Here is a 14,416-nt window from a genome sequence, read left to right on the forward strand (position 1 = left end):
ATTCCAGAAAAATCACAATCGAAAGTTGATGAAAGCATATATGAACTTTCATATTATTAATAAAACAATAATTATAGGCCAATCTAACCCAGAGGGTGAGTGCCCTGAGTTTCCACACACAAGGTTTCTCTTTTTCTTTTTCACCTTTTCTGCTAACAAATATAAAAATAAAAATATGCATAATTATAGTAGTTCATAACTGTTGCGGTGGATGAGAACCCTTTAATTTTATTTTGGTCACTGGTTCAATCCTTTGGAATTTCACCATTTTCAGCTATTTTTGTTTGTCCTTCTCTTTTCTTTAACATACCCTGTCAATTTTTTAAAATTAAAATCTCAACCGTTAACTTCTCTTCCTCTTTTTTATATTTTTTTTCAGAAATACTAAATTATAAATTTAGCATATAGGACAAACCCTCAACTCGTGGTAATTCATTTTTTCCAATCTCTCATTAATATTTACTTGGACTTTATTCAATATTTTTCCGATTTTCATGATGTTTCTATAATTTTATTTGATATTCCCAAAAAAACTTCTTCAATCTATTTAAAGATATTAATTAATGAAACTACTCGCAGTATATTCTATTTAATTATATCTTTTGCATTATCAATTTCATAAATGTAACAATATCAATTAAAAAAATAAAACATGCATTTTATTTTTTTATCTTTTGCATTATTAACTTCATAAATTTAACAATTTAAATTAAAAATAAAAAAGCAGTTGCTTGCTCAATGCCCCAAATTCCAAATTTATTAATCCAATGATTGCATAAAATTCAAAAGCGATTTATGTATTTTTCTTGGATTTGATCAAGTCTTTAAAAATCAAGGTGAAATTTCCATACTCATCAAGTGCCTCCCCCACTACCCGCAACAACATGCGGGTGGTCCTACCTAATTTGTCTTAAATCTAGTCAAAATTTACAAATTCCATCAATATTAAGTTAAGTGATATATTTATTTTGTTTTATTCTCTCATAAAGAATGAAGCTTCCCGTGCATAAACTTGTTTTCGGGTATTGCACTAACGAATGACCCATTTTTTTAGCAAGGTAAGGAATGTGTAGTAATATATTCAGTATGATTATATAAGATCTAATTTAATTTTATCGCATTACTAGAAAACTTCACCTTTTTTATTTTCAAAAAAGCCTAATTGAAAAGTTTATAATTTCTTTTTTTTCTTTTTTAAAAATGCTCCAATCCGGATGGGGCTCCCCTGTAATGAGGCTTTCAGTATCCAAGTAAGAGGAGCAGTGACGCACAATCGCATGCGTCCAAGTTCGATACTCATGTGGGACTACATATGCCCTTTATTAGATATTTAGAATTTTCATTTCATGGCACTAGATCCATGACCTCCCTTATAACAAAAGAAAAAAATCATTCGGGGCAACTGTAATTATATATATTGCTTCTATATAGTTCTATAAAAAAATCCTATCAATTACACTTCACTATTGTACCTTCGACTTAACTCGAACCTTGACCTCTATCACAATTTTTTAGTCTCTCATCTTTACTATTCAACGGGAAAAAAAAGTCTCGATCCTTTGCAATTTCATCGTTAATGCATCTTTCAATTGAATTACAAATCCAGATTATATATCAAAATAAAAATGTCAAGAAAATATGTAAAATTTTGATTTATATAATTATTTAAAATTAACAAAATAATTATTATGTATATATAATAGTAAATCCATAGTAAATTTGAATATTAGTTCTGTATGAAAAACCTTATTCAAAAAAATCATATAAAAATACAATAGATGAAGTAAAATACACAAAAAAAACACTTATTTTATATTCTGTTTAAGTTAATATTTGCATAACATATTTACACCTATAAATAAATAAAATACATCTTCTACTAGTAGAGAGTAATTTGAATATCTTTCAATCCATATCAAATAATTTTTTTAATGTTTAGGTGAAAATAATCCATCAAATTTTTAACATTTTATCTAATTACTTTGTAGGTTAAATTTATGAAGTTGGAGGCAAGTCAAAATTACATTCAGAGGCAGCTGTATTTTAACTCTAAAAATATATATATTATGGGCAAATACGATTGGATTTAAAGTAATTAAATCTTTTGTCATCTAAAAAAGGATTTAATGACAAATTTGCTTCTACTTATATGTTTCTAAAAGTTATTTTCTAGAGGTAAAAGACTGGTTTGCTACTAGTAATTGTGATATAGATTTATCATTTATTGAAGTATTAATTTATGGACCTTTATTGTATTTGTCTCAAAATAAATAGAAAAATAGAGGCAATATATTATAATTGTCTCTCATTATTTCTTGTAGTGCATGGTTAATCCATGTTTGAGTTTTCCATTTAAATGATTAAATATGGTGGTATATAAATTTTCTACAAATGAAAATAATATTAAAAATTAAGAAAATATAAAAATATAAAAAAGAAAGGGAATATTTGTAGATACTCCGTTTGGAATCGTTAGCAATCACTAAGTTTTCAATTACTGACGGTGGGGGTTTTCAATTACTTATGTGTGGGGACTAGGGCAAGTTAAAGTCGAGGCCTTCGAGGAGCACTCCTTTCTAGACCATTGAGAGTCCCTCTACTTATTGATGAGTTTTCTCTTTTCTTTATTATTTTTGAAAATGATTTATTCTTAAAAATATTGTAAATCAATAGATTTATTGAAAATTCAAATAGTAAGACAAAGTAGAAAAATTGCTAAAAAAAGAATTAATTATCACAAAAAAATTATAAATGAAAGTGAAAAGTAGTCAAAAGTTGAAGACTCATTAGAAACTTGAAGGGTAGGAAACTAACGTAGCTCTATCTTCCTCACCACCCTAGCTAGGATTCTAAATCTACCCTGCTTGGCCTAGATGAATAGCATCTTGCCATCGGGACTTTCTCCGCTAGCTGGAATCAGAGTGCGAACGGCGAACCTTAATTTGATTACGAGTAAACCTTTGGTTAGTTTTATAATTTTAGAGAAAAAAAAAATAAAGTAAAACAAATATACCACTTAACAGAATTTTCACAGAATCAGTTGATATAAGTTAGATCTAGGACAAAATTTCAAAGTGGAATGACTTTCAATTTCAAAGCCAAGTCGAAGGTCGGTCCTTTTATGAACTGACAACCACCTTTCTGTCTAACGCCAACAGACACGGCCAGAGTTTCATATTGGTTCTGTCAATGGCGGGAATTATGGAAAAAAGGATGGGTGCAAACAGGGATTTCCTGTTGTTCCAAAATAGATTCTCACCCCATTCTCCAACTTTTTCTTCCTCTCTTTTGCCTTCTCACTTAAAAATTTACATCTGAATTTCCTTCTTTCACGGGAAAAAAAAGAGTGGAGCTTTTTGTTTCCCCCAAATCGGGTGGTATGGAAACTAGCTTTCCATGCACATCGACAAATCCACTCCCTGAATGAGTTAAAGGTGGGCCATACACGCTCCATTTAGAGAATTTCAGATAAACTCAACGGGATTTGAACTTGGATGAAGAGTATGAAATATGAATACCACATTCCCAATCACCAAACTAATTGAGATACGTGAATCTAAATTGTGATAGATAGTAAAAATACATAAGAGAATAAAAAAATTTCACCGTTAAGAATTAAAATTAGGACCTCTTGATTTCAAATTGAGAAGTATGTTACTGTGTCAAAATCATTTTGGTAAACTCTTTATTGAAATTCCCGAGTCTGCTTTTGGTCATAGTTTGGTAATTGTCGTTATCATCATCAAATATACTCTTGACCGACTCTATTATTAATTAACAGCCACCTCTCTAGTATCAATTTAGCCATAAATATTCCGATAGCTTCAACTATGCATTTAACTTTCTTCGAAAATAAAAACAGAATGTCAAGCCACGTGCAATTTAACTTTCACGTCCATTTCTTAAATAGATATGTTATTGTATAACTTTGGATGTGTTTATGTATGCGGGATAGAGAAAATATCTTTTTAATAACTGCTAAAATTAGCTACGAGCATCGCGACACCGCAATCAACTTGACAACATAAAGTTGATAAAAGAATATGCACATATGATCCTCACTATACTTTCTCATAGCAAAATAATTTATCTGCTACCGACAATAGCATGCTTACAATATATCAATATATTCTCTAAGAGGGACCTACCGGGGGGGAACTATATTCTCTAAGGGCATGCATCAATAGTAATAGAACAATAACTTCATTTTAATTCCCCATATCCATTTAATTAAATTTGATTTCTTCTTTCTTACTAGTAAAAAAAAAGGAACAAAATTACTTATCAGTTAACATTTCATAATAAATAGAAAGATATTGTCCATGCAAAATTTCACGACACCATTTGCGGGAGTATTCACGGAACAAACCGTCATTTATGGAGAACTCCAAATTCAATATAAATGTTCATCATCTTCTTTCTAATGAAAGCTAAGGCTTAGATATAGGGCAAAATGAAGCACATGATAGAGGGGAGGGTGACCTTTTAGTAATTAGAAGGGAACCTTCCCAAAGTCAATTAAAGTTGGGGGGGCTGCTTCTTTAAGCAAAATAATCTCAAAATTTGGTGGCAGAAAAATTGAGTGATCTTGACGCTAATATTATACATATAATATTTGACCAATTAAATGTAACAAGCATCAATAGAATATAATAAGCACATGGTTTTTGGTTCGTTAGATTTAATTATGACATTTAGGGGCCACTCGACCTTCTTTGTCCTACTGAAAATTCTTCTCGAAGAAATTCCATTCCATGTTTATTTAGCCATATGCCAAACGAGGTGGTCGGGCTTTCCCAATCGCTCAAATATTTTCTTATGGAGACATTTCATTATGCAATTACAAGTTTGGTCTATTACGTTGAGATCAAAGGCCTATCAAAAGTTTCAATCTTTTTACTGCTTTGCGTCATATGATCGTTCACTATCCATGAATTTATTGAAAATCTCATCTAACCTGGCTATGACGGTAGCCAAAATAGCGGATGCCTCCCCAGAGAGCCCAGTCCAATATGGGCCTAAAGGATGCGTGTGTCTAGGCACCCCTAGCTCCCATAAGTGCACATATCATAGGCTAAAGGAAATTTTGGTGTAGGGTAAGTGAACACCAAACCCCTGCCCAAAAAAAATAATCTTGGACTTAGATTGTATGGTAGCTCTTTGACATACTTGAAAGTTCGTCTTTTCGCATTAAAAGAAGAAGAAGAAGAAGGTTGGTGATATATCTAAGATGAACATGAAGGTTCGTGATTTTATGCGTAAGCAAAAATAAGAACCTTCAACGTGTAATTGTCTAAAACATCAAAAGTTCTGGATCATAAATTGATTTACAGAGAAGAAAAGGATCAGTTTCTGGGGTACGCCGTATAATAAGTTCTCCAAAGGACAGCGGAACACCCTCCTTCTAAAGATGGAACCTATTGGAATGGTCTAAAGTACAAGTACTTTTCTGTGGATTAAAGTGCAATTACTTTGACCTTATACACAAAGTAAATTATAGAGAAAATTGTCAATTTTGTTCTCGAAAGATTCGGTGGCCATCACATCTGCCATCCAATAATTTTAGCCACCATTTATGCCCTCCAAAGATAATTCTATCTGGTAAATATGTCCCGCCATTTGCATCCACGTTAGATCCATAATGGAAGTGTGACATGGTCGCTTATATGGACAAATGACACATGCTCTTCTATTCCCATGTCCATACGACACTGTTTTTGTCACCCTCGCATGGCCAAAATGCCGTCATCTGCTCCTCCCCTGCATTCCCTCCCCAAAAATCGAAATTATGGCAAAACTTGAATCAAATGAGAGGAGAAGGTGGGGTTGGAGCTCTGAGAAGCTGAGATCACTATCAAGCATGAGTTCACCCTCTAATTGCTATAAATCTCGCAGTGGGTATGATCATATCTCCAAGAATTCAGATAAAGCCCCATCAACTTCGACCTACAATTGCTCGAGCATGAACAAATGCTATTGTAAGATGGGTTAGGGTGGACTGATGTTGTGTTATTGTGGAATGCGATCATTGATGATGATATCAAACACCATTATAAATCCAAGACGTTCATTCTACAGGTGTCGTTTTTGAAAAAATGAGGCAAGGTCCTGCGGGTTTTTCAAATGGGAGGATCAAGTGAATATCAACGACAACTTATCCTGAGAGTAGAAAATCATTACTCGGTTAAGGAAGAGGATTGAGACCAACGAGGCCCAACTAAAGCTATGGTCGTGGTTGTATTGGAGTATCTGTTTATGATAAAATGATGAATAATGATTGTTGTAGAGATGGTTGAAGAGTAGTTTTTAGCAAGTGTGCTTGTTTTGAAAAATGGTTAATATTTTTGGTACTTTAGGTCTCTCATATGGAGGCACTTATGTTGGTTTGTGGCTTAGGTTGTGGTTGTATTGCCTTATGCTTGTGGCATCAAATAGGGATTGTGTTAGGTATTGGTTTTTGGCTTTGTGGAATTTATGTATAGAAGCAACTGTGAATGGAGATAAATGAAAGTTTGTTTGGAACATTCGATAAGCAAATATTTTTTTAAAAATTGTGCTCATAGTCACTCACGGTCAAGAAAAAAGGCAACAAGATAGTAACAAAAGCAAAAGAAGAAAAAAAATATATTTCAAAACCAAGAGTAAAGTGTTAAGCTTGAACACGACTATATATATATATATATTGCAAATTACCAAAAGGTCAGTGAGCTATACAATTCTTAAAAGTAATTGAAGCTGTTTCCATAATTAAAATATTGAGTCAATAAGCTACACAAAATCCAAAAAGAGTCCATCTTCACAATTGCCCATGCTACTAAACACAATTATTATAAATCTGATCTCCCAAAATAAATACTAATGCCCTCCCCACGTGGACTTCCTAGCTTTCTTCTGTGTGTGGGATAACAGATAACTGACGCCCAGATAATTGAATTTCACTAGCATTATAACCCAATTTCTTTGCTGCCTTCATTCCTTACATAAAACAAGTACACTTTTTCATAAGCACAGCCTCTAAATGACTGCATCTTCCAATTAAAGTCATAAATATGTTAATATGATACCTTTAGAACATTAAGGGCATGTTTGGTTTTAAAATATTTTTTAACTCTACTCAACTGTACTCCACTATCTTCAATTCAATAACACAATTATTACTTTTCACTTATTCTCTTTTCCCTTTTCTTCAATTTTTTTAACCATTCAATTCAATTTTTAATACTAAATTCTCTCAACTATTCACTATTTTTTTCTATAATTCAACAACACAATCATTACTTTCTCTCAATTATTCATTACTTTTTCTCATTTTTTTTCATAATTCAACAATACAATCAATATAAACTAATTAAAATCAAAACTCAACTCAACTCTAAAACCAAATAAAATATTAAATGAAGAAATGACCATTACTTGTCTTTTTTAGAAAATACTCTTTCCATCCTTTTTTTTCTTGAATTTTTTTTATTATTTTGAACAAATGTGATATTATTATTTTTATATCAACTTTTTTCTTCAAAAAATTGATATAAATAATTGATAGTCATTAAAAAGGTTGATATTATGAGGTGTTCATTCTATTACATTCCATTCCAATTACACATATGAAATGAGACTTAAGACTTTAAATTTAGAGAATGTAGACTTATCTCCGAACACATTTTTTTTTTGTGTCTTGTTCAGATGAACAGAGGCTCTCTTTATTGAAAAGAGGCCATATAGTATAGTGACGCACTCCCTAACCTGTTAATTTATCGCAGACTCGATATCTAATGAAATTACCTGTGCCTTTTATTAATTATGTTGAATTTATTTTTTATTGTACTAAGTACTAAGCAAGCTTCTCTTTTATTGGACTAAGGAAAAATGTGGGAGGGAAAGGGGAAATATATCGAGTTTTTAGCTCATCCAGACAAAGGTTAAAGGTCCTCTTAAATTGTTCCATAATTCCATTGTCTACTATTAATTTCTATGATTTATCTTTCAATTACATGAGAGGTTCGTGAGTCTAATATAATGAAATATAAATTTTGATATTTAATAAAAGAGCACATATACTTTCATAAGAAGTATCAAACTTGAAACCTCTTGATTATCAGGGGAAGACATGCGTCATTGTGTTATACCCTCTTTAATTTTTACAAATTGTCAAAAATATTTATCTTCATATCCAATTTATTTCCAAATTCAACCAAACAAAAATGGGAGTAAATTATTTTGCTAGAGCGTAGGCGTTTTCATCCGCGAGGCAATAGAGCATTCAATTCAACCGGGTTGTCAAGGATGGTGCACGGAAAAAATTTATCTTTATATATCAAGTATCACGTGCCATTCATATACTAGAAGCAAGCGATGGTGATTCATAGTCACTCTAATAAAAATGACAACAATTCAAGGCAATTTGATGAAGTGGCATAAGTTACCGATTCAAAATCATTATCGGCGGCACTTCTGTATTCCTTTATTCAGCTTTATTCTTAAATTAGGCTATAATTCTTCTTTATAACAAAATAATAATAATAATTTGAGATGAGCCATTAATAACGGGGTAAATTGCACTAGTAATACAAAAAGTTTTACAAATGTTTCAATACGGTACAAAATTTTTTTTTGCTACTTGATGGTACAAAATATTTCAAAGTTGTTTCAGTATAGTACAAATCGTCATCTCGCTATTGACACCGTCAAGCCAACGCTGATGGTGCAAAAATCGATTTTTGTGGGACGTTACATGATGGTGCAAAATGTTTTGAAGTTGTAACTTAATAGTATAAGATGTTTTACGTAAGTTATATGATGGTGCAAAATTTACAAATCTTGTAAAAGACGGCTTGACGGTATCAATGGTGAAATGACGGTTTGTACTATATTGAAACAACTTTAAAACATTTTGTACCATCAAGTAGTAAAAAAAACTTTTTGTACTATATTGAAATATTAGTAAAATTTTTTGAACTGCAATAAGGCATCTAATTCTCTTATCTAAATGTACAATTTTGGAATTTTGACCCTTCAGGATCCGTACGCAGTAATCCATGAATGTCAGAAGAGGACGAAAAGTAGCACAGTACTAAAAGGGTGTCCAAATTGTTGATTCCATGTGATAAAATTAATAAGAAACTAGTAAAAGGACCGTAGAATGCAGGGAATCAGTTATTAAAATTTTAAAATATAATTTGCAATAATTTTGATCAAATTGTTGAAGGAATCGATTAATATAATTAATAAGCACTTCGGCATTTATCCACAGCAACATCTAAAGTGCAACAATGTATATAGAAAAATTCACCAAGTATATGATACAATAGAGATCAAATCTACAATTCATTCATCTTTTTTTTCTTTTAAAAATAAAAGTTGCATTGTTTTGCCCTTTTAGAATGAAATACTTTTGGACCAGTCAATAGGCGACACATGGCAAATTATGGAGATTCTCTATTCCCATTTTAGCTTATGAAAGGGTAAATCTTCATTTAAGATGACTCACCTCATCATTTCATCAATTCAAAACATTTAACTTGTATACATCGTTTAGATCACTTATAGGTCAAGTAACCAATTTACAAATTAAAAGAAAAGAACAAATTGAAGGGACGAATCAGTCTTTATCAATGCGATCAAAATCAAATCATTTGCCCAAGTGATGATGACGATAGAGCACTAGGTATTTATTAGTTAATTATACGAAAATTCTGTTTAAATCACATGGCCACAGGGAAGAAGCAAAAATATCATTATCGTAATCGAAAGCATCGGGTGACCTTACACTAATGCTGAATATGGAGGTGATTAAGATAGCTCCCAACAGAAACGGTGTATCTTTTAAATTGCGATTTTGCTATATCGCGATAATAGTCTTGTTCACGAATGGACGCCCGAAACTTGCGGCATAGCGTGTGTTTCGGGAGGGGGTCTTAATATCTTTTAAATTGCAATTTTGCTATATCCTTGCTTGACATGTACGTCGGATTATGATTTCTAAAATTCTAGAACTTATCCAAAATGATAAGTGCATGCACAACCTTTTTTTCCCCCAGTCAGTCATGAACATTACGAATTTTGCACAGTAACGAAACGATCGCTGTAGAAAGGAAAGATGAAAAACAATTACACGCTGCTTCCACCAGATGAACGACCAAAGGAAGACATGCAACGTGTGGTCGCATACGTACTCACTTATTCTACAATTTCTAGAGTTTTACTTTTCGAAAAAAATATGTACGTCGCTCGAAGAAGGGGGAGAACCAACTTCAGTCGCACGTCGGAGGGGGCAAATATTCGGCTTGAAGCAACGTTGACTGAGCTCCGCTCTACTCTACTCCCACGTTGCCGACTCACTTTTTCCATTTCCCACGTTTCCTCACTGTTCCTGTTATATATTATATCTCTCCATTTCCTTTCCTTTCCATTTTAGCCACCTACCTTAAAATAAAATAAAATAAAATAAAAATAAACCTATTTTTGTTCTTTCACTTAATAATATGATTAAATAAACTAATTAATAGAAAAATGTGTAGTATACTAACACACGCTCTTTTTTAGAAATTTCAAGGTTTTGAATTCGATTCTCGTTGTAGTCGTCCATAAATCAAGAAGTTTTAATTTCGATTTTCATCGGTGAAAATATATACACACCTCTATTTAGCTTTACATTTTCTTTTATCAGCTCATGAGACTCTCGTAACTGGAAAATTATACTGTTTAATGAGCTTTCTTCTAATTAATCTTTGCATAACGAAAAACTATGTGCCTCCTTTAGTTTAAAAAAAAACAGTACACTTTATAAAGCTAGTAAAGTTACTTTGAGAGATAATCATTGTCATTCTTTCATTATATATCTTTATGGCCTACTATTTATTTGCTTAAAAGTCTGTTTATCTGTATGCTACATTTGTACTTCCCAAATAAAGGCGGCGAGATGATATTACCAAAGAAATTCCTTCATCTATAGGCTTCGTTTGGGAGTGAGTTGGCGATTTGATAAGTGCTTACTTTATTAAATTTTAAGTAGAAACAATGTTTGGTAAATTTTTTCAAAATTATGATTTGGCCAATTTTTATAGTTGGAAACATGATTTTTTATATGTGCTTATAAAATCTATTTTTGCTTATCCTCCATTTTAAGCATTAATTTTAATTTCAGTAATTTCAAATTGTTACATTCTAATCGCTTTTATTGATTTTAAAATCAACACTTATTTTTTAACAATTATACTTTTTTTTACTAATCCGGGATGTCAGGGTTTCACCCAATTAATCCCCGATGCTCTATAAATCCTTGGCGATACACGGAGTGAATAATCACACCAGAGGTGCTTCGGTTACTCCAAAGGATTAAATACTTCAATACTTCATTTCAGCACCAACACTTCCAAAACCAAGCCTCGGTGGGATTGTTAGCGATAACCATTGGATCAAATTAAGTAGGCTGCCATGCATTGTTATTAAAAACGGACCGGACCGGCCGATTCGATCGATTGTATTGGGAACCAGCAACCGTGACTGGTCTGGTTATGACTACGGACCGAAAATGCATATTTGAACGTTGAACCCATAAAACCGGAAGGTTTTTCAGCTAAACCCATTTAGTTGGGCAGTTTATGGGTCCAACAGTTTATGATATTCATATCAAAATAAATGTGTTGTGAGATTTGAGCCACTGCCACTACACTCCACACCCGAACAATGACCACCTTACTAACCCGCTAAGCCATAAGTCCTTTCTATCATAGGTTTTTAACATTTAATTCTAACCATACAAATATTATGTATTTATTATCAACTTATTTTATCTTTAGTAATAATATAAACATATATTATACAATTAACTAAGTATACGATCTAACCCATTGAACCCCCGGTTGAACCCGTAAACTCATGAATCCATGCCCTACCGGGCTCGCCTTCCGGTCCGGTTTTAATAATTGCCATGGGCGGTTTCATACAGATGGGCGGATGGGCACGGATTTCTGCCAGGTCGATGATCTTGGGCCGGCCCAATTTTCGGCCTAATCGGCTTTACTGCCTCTCGGCTCCATACGGTTGGTTGGGCTTCAGGCCCAATTTGCTCTTTATTCCATTTTTCTTCTTTCTCTTATGATGAAATTTGCTTTTCATTCATTTGGCTTGCCCCCACTGCCCTAGCATATCCACATTTCCAGCAAAATTAGCAGACTACATATTTTCCGGTGAACTTGGCAGACTATATAAATATATATATATATATATATATGTATGTATGTATATGCAACTTACAATAAAAAATATTACGAAGGAAATGCCTAATTATGTCATGTATTTTCGATATATTAATGTCACCATTAACCAACTCATACCATAGTTCCAACGGCAACGTGACCAGATTGGATTTGCTTCGCCAAAGGCTCGTCGGGGGCTGGCTTAGGAGGCTCTCAACCTTGCATGGTCTTCAGGAGATCAATTTAAGCCCCCTTGCAGTTATAGTCAGTCTAACAGCATCAAAATGACCATGATGCAACCTATTTTGGCTTCCTGGATAGTCCGTTCAATTAGAAGCGAATAGGATGGTAGGGGTATATAATTTACATTGATGGAAGATTAGGAAGCAAATTGTCAACAATTAAAAAGTTTGGGGTGCCTGAGGATTATTATTAAGTTTTTTAATAACTGCCTAAAAAGAAACAAGGCCAAGACTACTGTTTTTGGGGGTACAGAGAAAGCTGGGTCAGAGTGGGGTCAGGGGGAGAGGATCTCCCTCAAATTTTCAAATCGTATGATAAGTCACATCAAACTTTCCCCTCTCTTCCCATTGTACCCCTTGCCAATGCCATAATCACATTCATACCCATCCTGCTTCTCACCCCACCCCCAATGTCGGAACTCTCCCAGTTTTTGTTTGCTCTAATCAACGTTTACAGAAATCTTCCAGCGATGTCAGTGCTGATTTTACTTAAGCTTTTCCCTAATATTCCTTTTCCCTTTTTGGAACCATCCAGGGTCCATTTCGCAATAGAATTAAATTAACTCAATTCCTACTTAACTAAGTAAAAGACAAATAAATATGATGGTGAAAAAGTATTTATATATATATATATAAAATTAAATGAGATTGTAATAATGGAGTTGAAGAAGAAGATAAAAAAATAATGATTGTGTTGTTGAATTGTGAAAAATGTAATAAATAATAATGAAAATTGAATTGAATTGAATTGTAGGTAAGATAAAAAAATTGAAGTAAAAAAAAATAATTATATTGTTGAATTGAAAAAAAAGTAAAGTGGAGTGTTATTATCATTTTTCTGGTGCTGCATTTGGTTCACAAGAGAAGGGATTCCTTCCACTATCAACTTTTGTTTATACTATATATGATAAGCAATTCCATTAACTAAAGAAAAATCGTATTACCTTATTTATTTTAGTTGTAATTGAGATTTCAATTATAGATAAGCTTAAAATATGTATTAGACGAGGGATTCCTACGTTATGTTATCCCATCAATAATTCTGATTATTGATATTGTATCATAGTATCTAAAAATTACAAATGTATCATCGACTGTTGATTATATTTTTAAGTTTTTAAGTATTGTGCCCGACAAAATAATTTTTAATTATAATAATTGCCACTCAACGCTGCCTCTCAACCTCTTCGGCTGGGGCCTAGGAGTTGCCTTAGCCATCACATGTCAATGCACAAGGATAGATCTAAGCCGATGATCCTTGTTATAGTCTTATTTCTTTCTTCAAATACATTTACATCCATCAATTACAATTTATTATCTATATAATAAAAGAGAATAGATCAAAAGAGAATATAGTGTAACGGTACATGCCTTCGCATGTTGATTTAAAAGTAGCAAATTTGATACATAGTGCAGATTCTCGTATCCCTTTATTAGTTTTCTAAAATTTTTCTTTTATTATAATAAACATTGAGTTTCTTTTGTAATCTAAAAATGGAAATAGGAGAAAGATAAGATAATATTCTCTTTTCGAATTTATGCTTAAAAAAATTGATAGAATAACTAATAAACACATATTAAAAATTATATATGTAATTCTATAATATTCTTTCCTAATAACTACGCACTTTCCAATTACTTTCTCGATTTTTTTCCTTTCCCTTGCCCCGGTTTCCCTTTAACGGTTCTGACTCTCTCTCTACATTTTCTTCATCCCATTTCACCTCCTTTTTATATTACAAATTAATTGTACTAATAACAATTTAATAAATAATTTTTTTTTATTTTCATAAAAAAATCTGCATACATATTACAAAATTATGAAAATTAATTATATTTTCAGAATTAAAAAGAAAATGAGAAAATTAGGTGCTTGTACGTAGCACAGGTATCCATCCTGCTACTTATTCATGGAAAACATGTTAGCGCTGTAACTTTCACTTTTCTTTTTACCTATAATTCTATTATATTAAGAGC

Source organism: Punica granatum, chromosome 6 (assembly GCF_007655135.1).
Source record: "Punica granatum isolate Tunisia-2019 chromosome 6, ASM765513v2, whole genome shotgun sequence".
Lineage (NCBI taxonomy): Eukaryota > Viridiplantae > Streptophyta > Magnoliopsida > Myrtales > Lythraceae > Punica > Punica granatum.